The 18,601-nt window shown below is 35.7% G+C and overlaps 1 protein-coding gene across 1 annotated transcript in view; it reads right to left on the bottom strand.

Moving 5' to 3' along the window:
• Nucleotides 1-18,601, bottom strand: part of Remo (Remoulade) — a 208,148-nt gene that overhangs the window by 165,427 nt on the left and 24,120 nt on the right. The gene's annotated exons all lie outside the window — the stretch shown is intronic.

Raw genomic sequence — 18,601 nt, 5'->3', positions numbered from 1 at the left:
ACATAAAGGCACACATACAAATTTACATACATACGTATATCAAAATAAATTTTGTTGAGTTCTAAGATATGAAACTAGGATTTTTTATACCTTTTTATAATGATTCTCTTGGATTATGAATCAAAATAAATCTCACAAATTAAGTGTAGGCCAACTAAACTAAGCAAACGTTTACCAAAAATATTTTTTTTATTCAGTAATATTAATGTACATACCCATGTATGTACATACGTACATGAGCTGATATATATATAAAGTGTAGTTTTCCTTATTACTTAAATTTTTTTTGATTGATAATTTGTAACTTTTATACATGTGTATATATTAACGTAAATACATATTTACATACATGTGTATAACTATTTGATTTTTGAATTGCCATATGCAATTAATGTCTAGGGAGACTAACTAAAGTTCCACTATATAACTTCTCATTGAGCTGTTTTGTTTTTAGTGATTTTCTTCGTTTAAAAATCAAAGTAAATTCCATTAATTAAGTTTAGGTTAACTAAACTAAAACAAAAACGAAATGTATAATGGATTGAATTAGTTTTAAATAATAATAATTTATAATGGGTAACTAATTTGTTTGATTTGGTTTGAGACACCGGAGTTGATGGTAATGTATTGTACAGAGGCAGCCACCAAATGTTGCAACAACGAGCTGCCAGGCGTAAGGGTAAGTTGAGGTTGTCGTATTAGTGAAGTGTGGCATGCAAATGCGTAGGTTTGTTTTCTTTTTTTTTCTTCGGTGTGAATATCCCCAGTGTGCAAAAATAATTATCGTGTTTGACCATTGACTGGGGAGAGCAGTGCTGTGCAGTGACCGCGTTATGGAATCCACGAAGCTGAAGCTCCGGGCTTAAACGCCAGTGCACACGCCGTGGTCGTTGCACCTTGCCACAAGCACTGCAGCTCTTTCGTCCTTGAAGGTGCCTGTTGCACACTCAGTCAATGAAGATCATAACAGATAAAAATGGCGCCCAACGTGCAGCCCGATAGAGGAAAGCAACTTTTGTGTGCTTTTGTTAAATATTGGCTCCACATGCATGATTCACTCCTTGAATCAAATAGTCTGTCTGCTTTTGGAATTTTTTTATTAGATTAACATTTTATACATTTTTGAATTTTTTTTTCGACTGTTGTTGTGTTCAAACATGTCTGTATGGATGCGAAGAATTTTCGCTGGAATTGACCATCCTATAGGCTAGATGCCTTGAAATGCGTACCGCGTTAAAACTTCGTGTTTAGGGAATTATTTGAGCATAGCACTTCTTTTGGTTTTGTTGCAAAAATACGTTATACGCTTTTTGGAAATTTTTGTCATTAAGGCTAAATGTCAATTGACTTACCGGGTGTTCACGTTTCCTACAATCCAATAGAAAAAGTATAAAAGTTTTCAAATAGTAAGTATATCTCAAACCCATTGTCGAGATGCCACCTCAATTTAATACCTTTTTTTATTTTCGTTTAGTATTTGGGAAAGAGTGAATATTTCGGAAATTGTGATTGTAAATCAAATAAGTCACAACCGATCTTTCTTTCTCAAAATGTTGCATGTCACAGCACAATATGACTATATGCCGAATTTAACCTTTATGCCACATTACCACTACAGAGACTCCCCTGGTCTCAAACCCAATGGCGAATACAGGGGGGGAGGGGGATCGCCCCATCGCCCCCCCCCCCCCCCCCCAGACCTACCTGAATAAATATTGGGCGTGCTTAATGAAGAAAGAAAAGATACCATCATGCTCAAAATCAAATTTGGGCATTTCAGAATAACTTTGGGGTATTTTACATGGTAAAGGTTTAACTTATAATTTTCACCGAAAACTTACTCAAGATTGTCAAATGGGATATCAAAAAACTCGAATTTTTGCCAGGATTACAAATCCGAAGAAAAAATAACTATTTTTCACCCGTGGAAAATTTATCAGGGACAACACCTTTCATCGAAGGGCTGCACACGAAACGGGTTTTGATAGCAGCTTTCGATTGGAGAAAAAGTCAGCTTCTTAGTCTTCGCATTGATCTAAATGGATGCATAAAGGCCAGGTTTTTGTGGAGCGTTGCAACATTCCATTTTTGACAGCTGAGATAAATTGTAGCTATACGTATAGGTTAACGCAACATGTTTAATTAATAGCTTTTTGCGGACGACAACGCAGATACTTAACCAAGTGATATAATTTCCTAATTTCTTATACATTTTTTGCGTTTTTTATTGTATGTGGATATACATATGTATGTACATAAACGTTTTGGTCGCATCAAAGTGAAAAAAGGGACTAGCCGCTTATTGTTATATTATGGCGGTGCCAGAGCAACAAAGCAAAGCAACGCAATCGAAATATATTATTTCATATTTTTTCACTTATCTACCACAAAATATTTCTACAAAACTTTGCCTTTTTTATAAATTTTAATAAGTTTTTATCACCTTGCTGATTTTTTTGAAAATAATGAAACCGAACGGATTTTTTGGAGTTTTTTTTGGGTAGTTTAGGCAACTCTATAGCCATCTGATGTTCTGGGAAACGAATGAACTTTTGTTTACAATCGAATGAACTTCAAGACCCATTCCTGGAAACGAATTGAGAGAGAATAAATGTTTCGTATCATGTCATCAGTGGTTTCTATGCTACAGACAAATATATGTACATATATACGCAATGTATGACAACAATGCTGCATACACAACTATACATACGTATGCACTTGTTAAGCCAACAGTAAAATAGATTTTTGAATTTTGATTGGCAGTTGTCTTTCGTCCGCGTCCTGCCGCAGTTGAAATAAAGGGAAAATTGGTTTTAAATCGCCTACTAACACTTTTATTTGTTTACAGTCGTTCCGAAATGGTATGTTTGATTGTTCCTATATATTCAATTCACAGAGATTTTCATAGCCAATTCGGGTTTATTTTCTAACACCCAATTTGGGTTTGCCAGTATGTCAAATTAGGTCAAGTCTTCAAAAAAACCTAATTTGGTTTCAAGAACTGTGGAAATTCAGATTTGAATTGGGCGTTCGAATATAAACCCAAATGAGAATTTTTTTCGTGAAGGCAGGCTCAAAAATTATTAAGATATCAAATATTGAGGGAATTAACTAGATAAATGATATGTATGAAAACCATTCGAAATGTTTTGTTTTTAGGATGATGATTCAGTGAGAAAGAACAACAAAAGACCAGCTGCAAGAAGTATTGAATCGTATTTTTTTAAGCTTCCAAATTTGCAAAATGCAGTTAAAGAAGAAACTAATGTCACGGCAGAAGCAATTAATTTTGTTAAAGGCGATTGTGTTAATAATAACGCGGTCATCGACGTACAGCCTTCGGCAACTCTAACAATTGCATCAGGTCAACACTCAGTTCAGAATAAATTCGATATAGGTTTTTTTGTAGAGAACAAACATTTGATGGATGATTATACAAAATTCAAATTACTGAAAGAACCATGGTCACCACCGAATGATTACGTATTTCCTTTTTCAAATCATAATAAGAAAGGAAAAATTGAAAAACGATACTTTCGACATCACTATTTGATCGAAAACGAGTGGTTGGTTTACTCGGACATTTCGAAAGGCTGTTTTTGTAAGTATTGCTTCATATTTGCAAGTGACACTGGGAATCCGCGATTTAATATGTATTTGAATAAACTTGTAAAGTTACCGTTGTGTTCATTTGCTAAATTATCTGGTAAAGATGGTGCTATAGCATGCCACGCATCTAATAAATATCACATCGAAGCCGTTCTTGCTGCTTCTGATTTTATTAAGTCATATGAAAATCCCGAAAAAGATATTTCAAATATACTCAACTCTCATCGCGTTGCTCAAATTCAAAAGAACAGAAACTTATTGCGTGTTATGATCCAGAATGTAATATTTTTGGGGCGTCAAAATCTTGCATTCAGAGGTCATCGAGATGATGGTCCACTGGATCCTCATGAATCTTCAGTGAATCAGGGAAATTTTCACGCTCTACTTCAGTACCGAGTCGCTGCTAGTGATACTGTATTAGAAAATCATTTACAAACTGCATCTTCTAAAGCCACGTATATAAGCAAAACCACGCAAAATGAGTTAATAAACTGTTGCAAAGAAGAAATTCAAGATATTTTGATATACAGGATAAGGAATGCAGACTGTTATGCAATTGAATTTGATGAGACAACAGATTCAGGACATATTGAACAACTCAGCCTTTGTTTGCGTTATATTCATGAAGGTAGAATTCGGGAAGATTTTTTAACATTCGTGGACGCTTTTGATTCAATCTGTCAAGAAGATGTTCATAATGAAGAGAAACGGCTCACAGGAATAGCATTAGGTCATATAGTTGTTGATATTCTGAAACAATTCGGGCTCGATTTCCTTAAGTGCGTTGGCATCGGAACAGATAGCTGTTCAGTCATGGTTTCAGAAATAAAAGGGGCTGTTCAAGAAATTGTTAAATTTTGTGTATACGCTAGATCTTGTCCGTGTTTCAATCATGCACTCAATAACTCACTTGCAAAAACCTCAAATGTTCCTTAAACAAGAGATTGCATGGCTTTGATGAAAAAAATTATAAGTTTTGCTAATTCTTCAGGTAAACGTCACCTGGTTTTCAAAAAGCATCTCAATGAATCTTTGAGTGGACTGTGTGAGACACGTTGGTCAAAAAGACACGATGGTGTTATACAATTTGAAGACAGTATCACAGAAATTGTAAATGCTTTGAAGGAATTCACAACATGGCAGGACTCGAAAACGACTTCAGAAGCTCGTTCGTTGATAAAGGCAATTTGCGACACAGAATTCATAATATCAATGATTTTTTTGAGCAATGTTCTTTCAGTAACGAGACCATTGAGTCTACTTTTACAATCTCCTTCTATTGATTTGAATCATGCTACTGAAGCTTTGAATAGCACACTCAATGTACTCCAGAATTATAGAGCGAATGCAGATGGTAAGTTTTCGGAATTGTTTGAAAAAATTACGAGTTTGGCTGATCAATTAGATTTTGAGATTCATATTCCCCGTCTAATAAGTAGACAAATATATCGCTCGAACTTTACCGCATCTACTACCGAAAAGTATTATCGAAAAGCGATTTTTATTCCTTTATTAGACCATATTATAATTGACCTTCAAGAAAGATTGCCAGAAGAAACGTTGGACGTTTTTAATTTGAATTTACTTCTGCCGTCGAAAATTGTACAAAATGATACTCTTTCAAAGAAAAAAATGCTTTGAAACTGGTGAAATCTATAGGCGAACGATACTCATATTTCTTGAAGAAAAACGAAAAAAATACCGTCCATTTGACAGGAGAGTATGAAGTTTGGTCCGAACTCTGGACAAAAAAGCTCGAGCAAAAATCGATACCAAAATCGGCAGTAGAAGTTCTAGATCACTGCGACGAAAATGCTTTTCCACTGATAAGGATTCTATTGAACATTTTGGCTACATTGCCGGTCAGTAATGCTGAAAGAAGCTTTTCTACCCTTCGGCGATTAAAAACATGGTTACGAACAACTATGACTGAAGATAGGCTCACTGGCTTAACACTTTTACACGTACATTATGATATTAAAATCGACGTTGAAAACATAATAGAAAGATACGCAAAAAAAGGGAAGCGAAAAATTGATTTTATTATATAGAACTGTTTCATAACAGCTTGACGTTAATTTATGAAAAATAATAACGTATACCGTTTCAAAAACATCTTTGTAACAAAGCTACATATTTATTCTGCCGACGAATATATTGAAATAAACTTAATATCAATAAACAAAATTATTCATTTCTTTTTTCCTTTTTTGATTGCTGCAATAGATATAGATTCAAAATAACTCCATTTAGTTATAGCCACAAGTGAAACTCTCTTATCAGAAAGAACTAGCTTCTACCTTTGAGCTGTATAAAATCATTTCTTGATTGTTTTTTGTTCGAATTCTTTCAATTAGTTGAGCTAATTTGAGTGCTTAAAGATAGATTCGATACGTTTATTTGTAATTATGTCAAAATGGTGTTCTGAAGTTAATCAGTAATTTATATTACTGACTTCCATGGCAAAAATGGATTTTGAGCTTTCGGCCATGATCGCCCCCCCTCATCTGGAGACCTGTATCCGCCCCTGCTCAAACCAAGTTTATTTTTGATGATTGTTTTGTTTTTTGATAAAGAACCTTTTTTTGCGTTGATTACCGAGCGAAAAAGCTTTTAATATTTTTGGTGATTTTGTTTTGGTTTTCTTAAAAACAATTTTGTTTGCGTTAAACTACTTTTTTAACACTGCGTTAAAGGGTCATATCTTTTTTTGCTAGTGCAAATATACATATACCGTTTTTTTACTTTTTTGGGAACATGCCATTGCGTCACAGCGACGAACACGCTCCTTTGCAGGCTGGATGTTTTCTATGTAGGAAGGCTTTTACGAATAGGGATAACATACTAACTACCGCGTGTGACCACCGCTTTCACCGAAATTGCCTATTGCCGTAGCTTAAGAACAATTCTTCTTGTCCACTTTGTAGAGCTCCTTGCCGCAGTAGGGAGTTTAATCAGAATATATATAACACTAGATTATTGAAGACGATGTCTCAGGGCAACGCAGGTAATACCAGTGGAAGTGGGAACCTACAAAAATCCAATAGGGAAGAACAACAAGAGCTGCAACAAGGAGCAGCAAATGGTAGTAGCTTGTCAGCTGAAGGAGCGCATGGAGGTGACGTACCACCAGTAAATGATGACGAAGCTCGTATTAGGAATATGGTCTCGGCTATTGTATCAGCGAGGTCAGCAACCGTTTTTGAAGATTTAGAAAATCGCGTAGCACAAATGGTAGAACAGCGGATAGAAAACACTTTATCCAGTTTTTTAGAACGGTTAAACATTAACCCTACACAAGCAGTTCCTGTAGGCAATGACATAAGCCAACCAACTAATTTGTCCACAACTCTACACCCACCAAATAGGTCTACTCCAGTGTGGCCTAGAGATGTACCTCCATTCCCAAATAATACCAATACCAATTTTCATAACCAGATTGACTAAATACGGCTAAGTGATATGTCAACCGTGCCGTACATGGGTAGAATAGCCCAATTAATTTCAAGTTGGGACGTAAAGTTTGACGGTACGTCTCGTTTATCTGTAGATAGTTTCTTATCGAGAATAGAATTGTTAGTTATCGATACGCTTAACGGCAATTTTAACCTTTTGTGTGAACACATACAAAGCCTTTTTATTAATGAAGCCAAAGACTGGTACTGGCGATACCGTAGGTCTGTCGAACGTGTCACCTGGCCAGCTCTTTGCCAAGCGTTAAGAACAAATTTTCAACAACATAAGAGTGACTTCGAAATTAAAGAATCGATTCGTGCTCGAAAGCAGGGTCAAAATGAATGTTTTGATGAATTTCGTAACGCCATATTGAAAATCGCGGAAACCTCTTGAAACCCCACTTTCAGAGGTAGAGTTACTTGAAATTTTAAAACATAATTTGCGACCACGTCTTCGGCAACAATTTCTTTTTGTACCAATAATTTCTGTAGCAGAGTTGCGCCGACTCTGTTTGAAAGGTGAGAGTCTTGCTAACGAAATTGCTAAGACCACACCCTTTTATCCAACAAACAGCTCTCGACCATTACCAAGAAGGCAAGTGAATGAAACCTACCTTGACCTAGACCTAGATGGGGAAGCAATAGCGCAAAGCGAATTTGCTCAAGTAGAAGCTGTTTCTCAGCTAGCAACCTTTAATTTGGTTGCTGGAACTGCAATAAAGAGGGGCATAGATATTATGATTGCCTTGAGAAGCGTACGGTGTTTTGCTACGGCTGTGGCGCACCAAACACGTATCGTCCAAAATGCCCAAAGTGTAGTCCGGGAAACTGCAAAGCTAGCGAGGAATCTCGACAGATCTCTCGCAACGACAGCAAACGCTAGACAGCAATAAAACAAACATACATACACAACATCAAACCAGCCTCGCGTCAAGTACACGCAGTGGTGACTCTAAGATTTTTACAACTCCGCTAAGAAAAGAAATTATTCCATACGAAGAACGGTTGAAAAGATATACGGAAGCTAGAAATAGAATATTTAGTACCGATGATGTTACTTCCGAAAGTCCAAAACGATCTACTATTCGTATGAGAGACTTTTGGACAAAAATAAGAGCAAACAAAAGAAATTTAAAGAAAGTCATCTGTTCGTTGCTGCAGAAAGAAAATGATTTAAGGCCATATTCCAAGGTTAGGCTTTTGGAAAGCGACTACCTAGGCTTATTAGACAGCGGAGCACAAGTGTCTTGCTTAGGACGTTTTCTTGAAAAGGAGGTTTCCAAACAGCCATTGCGAAAGCATAAAATTCCCATTTGCACAGCTGATGGGAAAATTCAAGTTGTTTTCGGTACAATAGACATTAGTGTCCAATATAGAGACAAAATAGAAATTATAACTTTTTTTGCTGTGCCAAGTATGTCCCAAGATTTGATATTGGGAATTGACTTTTGGCATAAGTTCCGAATATTATTTCGGAAATTAATGACGAAAACTCGCTTTCGTTGAATGTTGAGCAACAGCATCAGTTAAGTTTAGTTAAAAATAGATTTCCAAGCTTCGAAAAAGAAGGCTTAGGAAAAACTTCTTTATTGGAGTACGAGATCCAGCTCGAACCCAACGTCCGTCCGATAAAGCAGCGTTATTTCCCAATTTCACCAGCTGTCGAGAAACTCGTACATGCCGAAATTGATGAAATGATAAAGTTAGGTGTAATCGAGGAAGCTCCAAATAGTCCATGGTCCAGTCCGGTTGTATTAGTGAAAAAGCCAGGTAAAGTCCGTCTGTGCCTTGATTCTAGGAAAGTCAACAGCGTTACCGTCAAGGACGCGTATCCCCTTCCCCATATTGATGGGATTCTTAGCAGAATACCCAAGGCAAAATTCATAAGTTCACTAAACTTAAGGCGTGCCTTTTGGCAAATTCCCCTAGCCGAACAATCCCGAGATTACACCTGTTTCACCGTCCCTAATCGTCTACTTTACCGATACCGTGTCATGCCTTTCGGTCTTTGTAACGCCCCACAAGCACTTTGTCGCTTGATGGATCGCGTAATTGCACCCAATTTAAGAGATCAAGTTTTCGTTTATTTAGACGATTTATTAATTGTGTCAGAAGATTTTGACACACATATGTCCGTCCTTGCTGAAGTTGCTCTACATTTAAGGAAAGCGGGGTTGACCATAAACGTCAACAAAAGTAAATTTTGCATAAAGGAAGTGAGGTATCTGGGGTATATCGTGGGAAACGGGACTATACGTACCGACCCCGAAAAGATTTCGGCTGTTACGCAATATCCGGTTCCAACAAACGTCAAGCAAGTTAGACGGTTCTTGGGAATGGCGAGTTGGTATCGCCGATTTGTGGATAACTTTGCTGCAGTGGCAACCCCTCTTACTAATTTACTAAAGAAGTCCAAAAGTTTTGAATGGAACGACGACGCCCAACTAGCTTTCGAAACACTGAAAGAGAAACTCTGTACAGCACCAGTACTGGCTAGTCCAGACTACAAAAAACCTTTCATCATACAATGTGATGCGAGCAAGTTAGGAGTTGGTGCGGTGTTGGTTCAAAAGAATGCCGACGATGTTGAGGTTCCTATAGCATACTTTTCGCAAAAGTTGAACAAAGCGCAAAGTAACTATAGCGTGACGGAGCTCGAGTGTTTAGCAGCTCTGCTAAGTTTAAAGAAATGTAGAGCTTATGTCGAGGGGCAGGAGTTCACTATAGTTACTGACCACGCTAGCTTGCAGTGGCTTATGCGACAAACCGATTTATTCAGCCGACTAGCACGTTGGTCTATGAAATTGCAAGGATTTAAGTTTAACATCGAACACAGGAAAGGTTCGCTTAATGTAGTGCCTGATTGTCCGTCCGTTAGTTGATTTGCAGTCGTCCGAGTTTTTGTCCGAAGATTATCAAAAGTTGATAAGTCAGGTCCGTCAAAATGAGAGCCGCTTGCCTGATCTTCAGGTAATCGACAATCTGGTTTATAAAAGAACCGAGCACCCCGATGGCAATCCTGAAAGGGAATCATTTAATTGGAAGCTTTGGATTCCCACATCTCTAGTTCCAGGTGTCATCGAAAACGCGCACTGTCACCAAATAAATGTCATGGTGGTATTGCCAAAACATTGGAGCGATTGCGCAATAATTTGTATTGGCCAAATATGACGGTTGATGTTAAAAACTACGTCAGTCGATGCGAAACATGTAAGCAAAGCAAATCGCCCAATGTTACGCTAAGACCACCAATGTCCGCACAGTATACGGTACAACGACCGTTTCAGAAGTTATACGTTGACTTCCTTGGACCATATCCAAGATCCAAGCAAGGAAACATAGGAATATTTATCGTACTAGACCATTTGACAAAGTTCGCCCTCTTAAAAACTGTTAAAAAGTTCAACACTTCCTCTATTTGTGACTATTTGCGTGACAATGTTTTTAATATTTTCGGAACTCCCGAAATTGTAATGAGTGACAATGGAAAACAGTTCAGATCCTCGCGATTTAACACGTTGTTGTCGGACCGTGGAATTAGACATGTTTATACCGCTTTGTACAGTCCGCAATCCAATGCAAGTGAACGTGTCAACCGTTCAATAATCGCTGGTATCAGAGCTTACCTGAAGAAGGATCAGTCACACTGGGACAGATATATCTCCGAAATCGCTGCTCAAAACATTGGATGATACCGTACTCGACAGAAGAGACACCCTGAAACTAATAAGACGAAATATTACCGAAAACATCACCAAAACTTTTGAAAACTCGTCAAAGCGTTACAATCTTCGTAGCACTGACAAACGCTTTGAAATTGGTGATTTTGTTTTTCGTCGTAATTTTGTCTTAAGCGATGCCTCAAAGAAATTTTCCGCAAAACTAGCTGCAAAGTTCGTTAAATGTAGGGTGGTTTCCATAAAAGGCAACTGCATGTACGAATTGGAAGACGTCGACACAGGCAGAAAAGAAGTTTATCACAGAAAAGACATCCAACATAGCACCTAGGCCACACCGTACCAACTCTCTAGGTGGGGGGATGTGTACTGTAGTACAATGCCTCAAAACATTTTTCCTAATTTCTATTTTTTTTGTTTGCAGCCGACTTTAGATTTTTTTTGTTCACATACATAGTTTTATTTTGCCACCACTGTCCTTACTTCAAAACACTAACTAACACCGCCATGTCAAAAACATATGTTTCTCGAACCGATTTATCTAATTATCTGAGCAACATGCGGCTCTAAAGCTATTTCCGAAAAGAATTCTCCTTCCTTTCCTTTTGGACTTCAACACTGAACAGTCGTGATCTTAAGCCGTCAAAAAAATTTGCAGTCTAGTTGTTCGGGTAAATTTTCAAAGTATAAAATTTTTAAGTTTTTAAAATCATAGTTCAGTGATTAATATACTTGTGACAGATTTGTCAATATCAAATACGCCTTTTCACGCCGAGTGTTAAAAAGTTAAAATTTTTTTATAACCACTATGGCACATCTTTTTGAAGCTATATAAAGCTAATAATTTGTGATTTCACATCAAGGTTCACAGATTAATCCGACACCCGTGCGAATTAAAACTTTATATTATCTCATAAATCTGCCTCCGGTAACCAGCATATTTTGAGCCAAAACTTATAAGGAGATATCCATGGTAAGTGGTCACATTTTGATTAAATGATAGAACTCCCATTATCCCTCTTATTGTGATATACCTATATGTGGTGCAAATAATATAAACATAAATCTAAAAGAGCGGTATCTTTTTCATCCGCAGATTTTCCGTAAAAACCACATTTTCTGCAAATTCATTTGCCATCAATTTTGTATCATATGCATGTGGGTTGCTTGTGAATCACAAGCAACCCCCCCTTTTAGGTATCCCCGCTTTTACGATCACGGCATAAATCTCAAAATATCCAGTTGCTGATAATCCAGTAAGGCATATTTTAAACAAGCCAGAACACCCAAAATGGCCAGTTTTCATCATCGTCGGAGGTTTCTAACATAATCCCAAAACAGGAAAAATTTGAATAATTTAATTTAAAATTTAAATTCGTTTTAGTAATATACATAATAGATTAGTAATACATATAGATACATAAAATGTATGTAGAAATATAGAAAGCGAACTCGAACTCAAAATAAGTATGAATAAGAATCAAGTTATGTTTAGAAACATTGAAGCGTATGCCTAAAATGTTGCTAAGAAATAGTAAATTCTAATTGAATTCTTCTCATAAAAAAATTAATGACATCCCTAACTGTGTTCAATATAAGCAATTAGGTTAAAAGAAAACCCCTAATGCACTTTAGGCCCCTTATTTTGAATATTCACTGTAGTTTGAATTAGCCAAATTTGAATAGTTGGTAATACGTAGCACCTTACCCAAAAATCAACTAGCCAAGCCGCAAAATATCATATTTTTGTTGTTATTGTTGCACAGCATTCTCTTGAACCTGTGCGCGATCACATACATGCATACATGTGAGTGAAGTGGACATGTTCTAGAGATCTGTGTGATGCGTTTGAGAGAGCTTTATGATGCCAGCTAAAGAAATATTGTTCGATGGAATTATGCATTTATGGGAATTTGTATGATTTTCGACGCGAATATTTATACATATGCATTCTTCTTTATTGAGAGTGATTTAAAATATTTTTTACATTTTTAAACATGATTGCCAATATTTGCGGTTTGGTAATGTTTTAAGTGGTTTCCTTTTGCAAATTAAAAACCATTAATTGTGTTGGTTTAGAAAATATTTTGATTCTTGTTTAAGGAATGATAACCCCTTTCCCCAAGCAAGAAGGCCTTCGAAGCTAGGTAGAAATGCTATATACTTGTAAAATGAATTTAGTTACTCACGTATATATGTACCTAAATATATTCACCTATTTGCAACATATTATTTTGTTAACAATTTTTTTTTCTTTATTGCACATTTATACAATGATGTGCATTTACATACATATGTATGCACATATGTGAGTTTCCATACATATATGTACATATATTGGACTTAGTCGTCTTTTCAACTTAATTTTTATTGTTGATATTACTTTTTTATATATGCGTACATAAAGGCACACATACAAATTTACATACATACGTATATCAAAATAAATTTTGTTGAGTTCTAAGATATGAAACTAGGATTTTTTATACCTTTTTATAATGATTCTCTTGGATTATGAATCAAAATAAATCTCACAAATTAAGTGTAGGCCAACTAAACTAAGCAAACGTTTACCAAAAATATTTTTTTTATTCAGTAATATTAATGTACATACCCATGTATGTACATACGTACATGAGCTGATATATATATAAAGTGTAGTTTTCCTTATTACTTAAATTTTTTTTGATTGATAATTTGTAACTTTTATACATGTGTATATATTAACGTAAATACATATTTACATACATGTGTATAACTATTTGATTTTTGAATTGCCATATGCAATTAATGTCTAGGGAGACTAACTAAAGTTCCACTATATAACTTCTCATTGAGCTGTTTTGTTTTTAGTGATTTTCTTCGTTTAAAAATCAAAGTAAATTCCATTAATTAAGTTTAGGTTAACTAAACTAAAACAAAAACGAAATGTATAATGGATTGAATTAGTTTTAAATAATAATAATTTATAATGGGTAACTAATTTGTTTGATTTGGTTTGAGACACCGGAGTTGATGGTAATGTATTGGGGCCTCAAAAACATCAATGAGGCCAAAGGTAGGGTGGGTACAGAGGCAGCCACCAAATGTTGCAACAACGAGCTGCCAGGCGTAAGGGTAAGTTGAGGGTGTCGTATTAGTGAAGTGTGGCATGCAAATGCGTAGGTTTGTTTTCTTTTTTTTCTTCGGTGTGAATATCCCCAGTGTGCAAAAATAATTATCGTGTTTGACCATTGACTGGGGAGAGCAGTGCTGTGCAGTGACCGCGTTATCGAATCCACGAAGCTGAAGCTCCGGACCTAAACGCCAGTGCACACGCCGTGGTCGTTGCACCTTGCCACAAGCACTGCAGCTCTTTCGTCCTTGAAGGTGCCTGTTGCACACTCAGTCAATGAAGATCATAACAAATGACAAGACTACCACGCAGAGTGGTACCGATTTTTTACCTTTATATGTATGTTCATATTGTCCTATATTGTTGTAAGTGTAATTTAATGTTTTCATGTTAACTTCTATGTGTTGTGACATTTTATTTCTTTATTTATTTGAAAATAAAAATAGTGCAGCCCCTGAAGAGGCTGAAATATTCGGCGAAACTTCGGGCGACAGGTAAAATAAATCTTTATTTGTACCAGGAAATATTAGATCAGACTAGCCTACTCAAAAAATACAAGTACATAATCAAACTGATCGCAAAAATACAACTAAATTTAATTACGGAAGGCCTGCTGATATAACGCACACCATTTATTATTTTCCAAAAACAACACAAATTCAATATGAAAAACTTCTACAAACATATGAAGTTTAAACATGGAGAAGATACATGTATTACATTGAAACACTACAGCAAACAGAAACACAAATTGGCGAAAAAAATAGAGCAACTAAAATTTCTACTGCGTTGTAAACAGTACGGACTTATACCCAACTACCGCACAAATTCAATGAGGAATGTAACAATTAACACAACATCCGAAAAAATTAAAAAACAAATGGAAAACTGCAAACGTCTATTTCTAACAAAAATACTTAACATTGACATAACACAAACAAATATCAACATAAAAACAACGAAAGATCTACTACATCATGCACAACAACAACTCAAAGCAAATGTAAACCCTTTAGAGTTTGACGATTTTATGATAAAGCAACACATCCAAAGCCAGAAGACTGCAAAAGAAACCGAAGCAACACAAAATTCAAAGCTAGAAAGACTGAAACAGGAGCAGATGAGGAAACTGGGAATAAGTAAAAACAACATTTGGTTCTTGAACAAAACCAACATCGTTTTTCCTGAGGAAGTAAGGTGGTTACTTTCGCTCGGAAAAAAGTTGGCGATACCAACAACAAGTAAGAGTTTCTCACCAATACGTATCATAGCGGAAATGGAACAAATAATCATGGGAATAAAAGACGAAAAAGAAAAAGATATAGCGAGAAACAAGGTGAGCAACAGCATATTACTTTTTAAACGAAACATGAAACACAACTCCGCGGAAAAATTCATACTCGCAGCATTTAATAAAACAAAAGCGTTTCTCAAATCCCATACTAACATTGTTATCACAGACGCCGACAAGGGAAACAAGACGGTAGCAATGTACGAATCCCAATACAAAGACAAAATGAACAAATTATTAGAAGACACCAATACATACAAACCCATAAGAGCAGATCCAACAGATATGCTACAAAGGAAAAACAACAAAATAGTAGACGAACTTTACAAAACAAAACAAATCAATAAAAGAGAGAAGCACCAATTAACTAGCACGGCCGCGGCGGCGCCAAGGCTGTATGGTATGCCAAAAATTCATAAACCACAGATTCCCTTGCGGCCGATTACCTCATCGTTCATGATTCCCTGTTACAATCTGTCGACATACATAGGACAAATACTTAAAACAATCATATCTGAAGAACATAATGTAAAAAATGCGTTTAATTTAAAATACTGATTGGCCAATATTAATTTGTGTGTCCTTATTTACAAATATACTGACAATGTTAGTTACAAAAATTATAATGAGAAAATGGAACCAAATAGAAAGCACAACAAAAATAACAAAAGGAAAGTTTCAACAAATTTTAGATTTTTGTCTGAGAGAAAATAATTACTTCATGTGCAATAATAAACTATACAGTCAGACTCATGGTATGCCAATGGGCAACCCGCTTTCACCGACAATCGCTGATATTGTTATGGACGACCTTTTTGACAACACCATTTCGAAGCTCAAACAACAACACAATATTGACTTGACATTTATTATTAAATATGTAGACGATGTTTTCGCAATAGCAAAACGCAGTGACGTGAATATAATTCTAGAGACGCTAAACAAATACCACCACAAAATCCAGTTCACCATGGAAATGGAGGAAAACGCGAACATTACTTTCCTTGATGTTCGTATAAACAGAGGAAACAATAATATTAAATTAGATTGGTACTCAAAACCAATGTCCTCTGGCCGCCTAATTAACTTTTTCTCCTCCCAACCAACCAAATACAAAATCAACACAGCGAAGAATCTGATAAATAAAATACTAACCATAAGCCATCAAGATTTCCATGACGCCAACAAAGAGAAGATACAATTCATTTTAAGAAATAATAATTACCCCAACCACCTAATACGTGAATTGATCAACCAGGCGATCATGAAAACCAGTAACCACCTCAAAAAATTACCAGACGCAGCAACAACAGGCACACAGTGTGACATACATTCCTAAGCTAAGTCCTATAGTCGATCACAACATAATTAAACAACAAAACATCACTCTAGCTTACAAGTCCAACAATACATTGTCTAAATTATACACAAAAACAAAGACTCCAATAGATAAGCAACAACAAAACAACGTGATATACAAAATAGAATGTAAAGGAAAGGAGAACGAGAACTGTGATAAAACATATATTGGGACGACAAAGCGGGCGCTAGGTGTTCGCATTGCCGAACACGCAACTGATGTTAAAAAACAAAAACACAGCACGGCACTCTCACAGCACATACTCAACTGTGGCCATACAGCAGATTTCACGAACACTAAAATTAGTGATAAGGAAAAAGGGAGATGGTGAGATACACACTTGAAAGCTTACACATTTTAAACAACAGACAAAAGACGATGAACAGAAAGGAGGACAGCGACAATATCGCCGCTGCATATATGCTATGCCTGATTAAATAAATTAGTAATGACAAGACTACCACGCAGGGTGGTACCTATTTTTTACCTTTATATGTATGTTCATATTGTCCTATATTGTTGTAAGTGTAATTTAATGTTTTCATGTTAACTTCTATGTGTTGTGACATTTTATTTCTTTATTTATTTGAAAATAAAAATAGTGTAGCCCCTGAAGAGGCTGAAATATTCAGCGAAACGTCGGGCGAAAGGTAAAATAAATCTTTATTTGTACCAGGAAATATTAGATCAGACTAGCCTACTCAAAGAATACAAGTACATAATCGAACTGATCGCAAAAATACAACTAAATTTTTACTTTAACCTACACATATAATTCATAAGAATAGGTTTAAAACAGTATAGAACATTTGCTAATAACCACAATGGATTTGAAAAAAAAAAAACCAAAACTATCACACTATAAATATTCCAATTTACTCGTCATCAATAATGTAAACAAACAAAAAAAAAACATAAATTGTATTTTTTGGCGACCTTATTCTTCAAATAACTATCTTATTTAGCTGGATCGAGGTCTGTGTTGTAAAATAAAACACCGTTGATGATTTTTTCTTTTCTCTCAACCAATATATTTCGACTGCTCTGCGGCAATCGTCATCAGGGTTACAAAACTAATAAAAACAAAAATAATAATAAACAATTAACAAATTATCACCAAAAAATTTTATCATTTTACATCTGCACATACGTTTCTTAGCACGTCTGCCCTGTGTGACGTGGAGTATGGTACTGTCTTCTTCTAAGCAAGTGTTTGTATATATGCGCGGAATTGTCCACGTCGCTCTTAAAGTTGAGTCGTATGTTAGTCGGTACGTTGATAATGTGTAACATTTCAAGAGTGAATCGTTTACTGTAGTGTTGTTCTTGTTGCAGTATTTTGGTTTCGTCAAAGTTGGGTATGTGCCCACTAGCTGCACAGTGTGCCATGAGTGCTGTTTTCTGGTTATTTTGTTGATGGCATTGTTTTAGATCGGATTTATGTTGTGATAGTCTTGTTTTTATTTTGGACTTAGTTGTACCGACATAAATACTATTGCAAGCTTCCTCAACCTTGCCTTTACAGGGGATTTTATACACAACGTTGCTTTTGTCCATATTTGGTATAGTTGACTTCGTTTTATTGAAAAATTGTTTTAAAGTATTAGACGGCTTATGTGCTATTTTTGTGTTATCCTTGTTGTAACAATCAGATTTAACCAAACGTTCTGATAATTGAGGTACATAGGCCAGCGACTTAAAATTTAATGGTTTTCCGGGTTTTTGTGTGTTATTTGGCAATTTAGCTTTTTTGATTAACCTTCTTATTGTGTGTTTAGGAAAATCATTATTTCTTAACAATATGACTATTTCTTTCTTTATTTCCTTGTGGTACACTTCGTCTGATGTAAGTACCATTTTCCGTATACAGCCCAATGCTGTATTTACAATCATGGATTTGGGATGCTTAGAATTAAAATTTATAATTCGTCCTGAAGCTATTTCTTTTTTATAACACTTAAGTTTTAGTCGATTGCCTCGTCTGTTTATTTTAGAGTCTAAATAAGCTAATTTTCCGTTATTTTCTACTTCTACAGTAAATTTTATATTCTTGTCAAAATTGTTGAGTGTGTCAAGTGTATTTTGTATCTC

This window comes from Eurosta solidaginis, chromosome 4, assembly GCF_040869045.1.
Source record: "Eurosta solidaginis isolate ZX-2024a chromosome 4, ASM4086904v1, whole genome shotgun sequence".
In the NCBI taxonomy this organism is placed as follows: Eukaryota; Metazoa; Arthropoda; class Insecta; order Diptera; family Tephritidae; genus Eurosta; species Eurosta solidaginis.
Note: the sequence above shows the minus strand (reverse complement) of the source record. Positions and strands in the feature narration are given on the sequence as shown.